A 4101-nucleotide genomic window follows, 5' to 3' on the forward strand; every position below is an offset into this window, starting at 1 on the left:
CCTGGGATGCATTAAAAGAGGTGTGGCCAGCAGGTCGAGGGAGGTGACTGTCCCCCTCTACTCTGCCCTCGTGAAGCCCCACTTGGAGTACTGTGTCCAGGTCTGGAGCCCCCAGCACAAGAAGGATGTGGAGCTGTTAGAGTGGCACCAGAGGAAGGTCACAAAGATGATCAAGGGGCTGGAGTACCTCACCTACAAAGACAGGCTAAGAGAGCTGGGGCTGTTCAGCCTACAGAAGAGAAGGCACTGGGGTGACCTCATCACAGCATTTCAGTACTTAAAGGGGCCTTATAAAAAGGATGAAGGACTCTTTACTCAGAGAAATAATGATAGGAGTAAGGGGAATGGTTTTAAACTAAAAGAGGGGAGATTTAGATTAGAGGTGCTCTGTATCCATACTTCCTCTGACATGCTATTACCATGCAAAATCTGAGTCAGTAAGGAAAACAGCACACCTAAGTTCAACTGTAAAAGCAAAACCTATATGCTTAGCATTGTGAAGATAAGAACATTGTGAAGATAAGATACATTTTATTATCATGGAAAGAAATTTTGTACAGTACAAAAGAAAACAAAACTTAAAAGAGAGCAAAGTAAATAGAAAGGAAGGAGCAGTTTTGGAAAAGTGAAAGAGCCCTTAACTGACAAGTCTAAAGACCATAATTCAAGAGCAGAAATTTGAAACTTATGCAAACTTGTTTAAAGCAGATACATATGAATTTGTGAAATCCAGAAATATGTCAGGTTTCTGAATCAGTCCAGAAAGCTGCACAAGGAAGCAAGTGAGGATTCTGATGATCTTTACTGCATTGTTTTCAAGATGAGATCTCTAAACTCTGACTTTACAATGGCTAAAAAATATCTTTTCTTTTTTTGTTGATGTGGCAACAAAGGTGGAGAAAAGTTAGCTGGTTATTTCTCAGAGTTCTTTTTTTCCAAGGAAATGACTATCATTTGCACTGAAATAAGCTATTCATCCTACTCTGATTAGACAGAATTTCATTATTTACTTCTGAAATATTGAAACACCTTCATTGCTTCTTTTCATATGCTTTCTCTGGCATTTGTGAAGATTTCATTGTTAAAGATTCTTAAAAAAAATCTGCCTATGAATTATTCAAATTAAGTATGATCTGAGCACTGTCAAGTGTCTAATCTCCCGCCTAAGTAAAACTGTTGTCTTGTATTATAAACCAATTTTAATGGGTATGGTAGGACTCTGGTGATGTTGGGATGCTACTATGTTTGTCTTTCTTGCCCATGCTTCTCCTGAATTTTTGTAACCTCTTTGATGTGAACAACATGCCCTACATTACATGGCAAGAAGTTATAGTTTAAGCAGTTAAAGTAATTAGCAGCTGTGAGGGTGGGATGGGTCAAGTTAACTTGCTGGTACAGGCATGAGAGAAATGTCAGTTTACCTGTTTATCAACAGTGCCATTCTTGTAAGTGATGTAATTTTTCTTATTTCTGTGAAGAAAAATAAGAAAAAACATGAGATTTTTCATAATCAGGAATGGGTTAGGTGTGGGTAGTTTTGTTCAAATGAAGAGCAAAGGAGAAGGAAAGTAATTACACAGAGACCTACCTACTTGGACCAAGAACTGAAGAAGAAATTAGGACCATATCTGTCGCAGTTTTGTAAAGCATAGTTGAGACAGGCCCTTCCTGAACATACATTGGTATGTGCTTCATACAGTAAGCACAACTGCACCATGCTGACAAGACCAGGGCTGGAAATGGAAGGTAAATATTACTGCTTACATTTAACCGCTGAGGCTAAATGTATGAAGCAGCACATATAAAAATCTGTGTAAACTGTTTAGGTATGACTGGAAACTGCATACTACCTATTACCTGGTCATAGTACAGAGTTTAAGAATGAGCAATGAACTGGGCACCGATCAAATCAGAAGGTAGAAAAAATCTCTGGCCAGCTTGGGAATATCCTGCCATTTTAACCCACTGAGATGGTCACAGAGCCAGGAGAATTGCTACTTTTGCATCCCCCTGTTCCACAGCATCACACATACAGCTCCAATTTATTTTTTGATTCACATAAGGAAAATGAAGAATGCAAATTCAGATCCTAGCTAAGTGATATCACATTTCCTTATCAAATGTAATCTTCCTTGGTCTTTGTGTGTGGTACATTACCTACCACTAGGAGAGTGAAGAAGCATTCTGGATGTCTCTCCTGTAAAATGCATTTCTTTTGTCTCTGCTTGGCTGCTCATGCAGTATACTGCCCACCCACTTGGAGTAGCAAGCTTCTTTGTTGTGGACAAACATTTTTATACTTTTTTGATGGATCCCTTTATTTATTTATTTATTTACTGGGGGGTGGGAGGTGGGCAGGGAGGTGGAGAGGAATGCACTGATTAGAAAATGTTGCTTGGTATATGACATTTTCATTTAGTCACAGAATTTTACCGACATTCCAGCAAAAGATGCTTGGAGATTTCTATGTAAGACCAATATAAATTCAACAGAAGAAATGATTCCATATAATTTTTCGATAAATCCCTAATTAGTAGGTAGGCATTACAAACCAGATGTTTACTTCTCTAGTTCTGATAAATTAACCTGGGTTAAACTATTAAGGGAAGATGTTTTTCTTCCCACAATATTACTTGACTTCATGTGAGTCTGATATCAAAATGCACACAAAATAAGGCAACATGACAGAAGAAAAAATATTTAAGCATAATAATCCCATTTGATTTTTAATCCTGATTTGAATGCAGTTATGTTGCACAATGGCCTTTGCAAAAACTTTCTACATTTATTTTTTTTTTTTGACTTGTTTTATTTTGTAAAAAATTTGCTTCTTCTTCAGTAAATAAGAGGCAATAAATGACCAACAGAAAAGGTCATGATGATTTGTTCCAATGAGTAGAAAGGAATGGTAAATTATAATTCCTTTAAAAAGCTGAACTCCTGAATATACCCTTCACATCTCATAAATATTTTCTTCATCTTACTGTATTCTTCTTTGTAAAACCATCATCCTAAGCACTTTGACTTGAATAGTATAAGAGCATCTTGTTCTCCAGTACAAGCTTTCATTTAGAGAGACACTGATTTTCGCCGCTCTCCCAGACAACTAACCTCTAATGATTCCTAAAGGCACACACATCTTTTCCCTGAAGACAGAGTTGGATTGATTGGTTGATTTTAATTATAAAGGAAAAAGAAAGAAATCCTTCCAAGTTTAGGAAACAGTAGCAACCTTGGTCTGGAAGCCCCCACACTGTGGCCGTGCCACTGTGAGCCTCCCCGGGGCACCTTCCTTCACCTTCCCACCCCTCCATCCCTGTACCCCCCCCGCTCATCCTGTGGCACCTTCCCTGCCATGTCCCAGGGGCTGCAGTGTCCCCCAGCACGCCCCGCTCCCGCTGCACCCTGCCGCACTGTGACCCCCTCCGGCTGGGAACTCACCTCTCATGCTGTGCTCCTTGGTTTGCGGTCTGGCAGAGTCATCTTCGGCACGACAGGAAGAAGCAGCGCCTTGCTCCCAGTGCGCGGCCCGAGGTTGTGCCCATTGCTGAACGCTTGCACAGAATGTTAATATATATATATAAAAACCAAAACCAAACATCAAACAAAAACCCCAGCACAATATTTACCTTGGAGAAACAAACATACAAACAAGCAAATGAAACAACAAACACTCTCTGTGAATGTATTTTAAATATAAAGGAAAATACGATGCTTATTTCACCATCTACTCTGTTTCACAGCACTTATATCTATGCAGTTTTAAACCTCCCTGAAATATCAGGGATTTCTTCATAAGAAATCAGAAAGAAGAGCAGAGAGAAATAGCCATATCTGTCTAACATCAAAATAGTTGTCAAAGAACTCTGGCAGAGTTGCTGAATTATACTAAACCAGAGATGACTGGGCAGATCTGATTCAGGCTTTTCAAATTACGGCATCAGTTTCTGGTTGTGATAAGCTAAGGTAGTGACCTAAACATTTTTTTAATTCTTCTTCACAGGAGTGTTTGAATGCATGTTTTGGCTCAACTGATAGAGTTATTCCATTTTTTTTTAATTTATTTTTGGTAGTGAATTTTCATAGTTTATATGCAATAAG

This window comes from Netta rufina, assembly GCF_964035555.1.
Source record: "Netta rufina genome assembly, chromosome: 3".
NCBI classification, from domain to species: domain Eukaryota; kingdom Metazoa; phylum Chordata; class Aves; order Anseriformes; family Anatidae; genus Netta; species Netta rufina.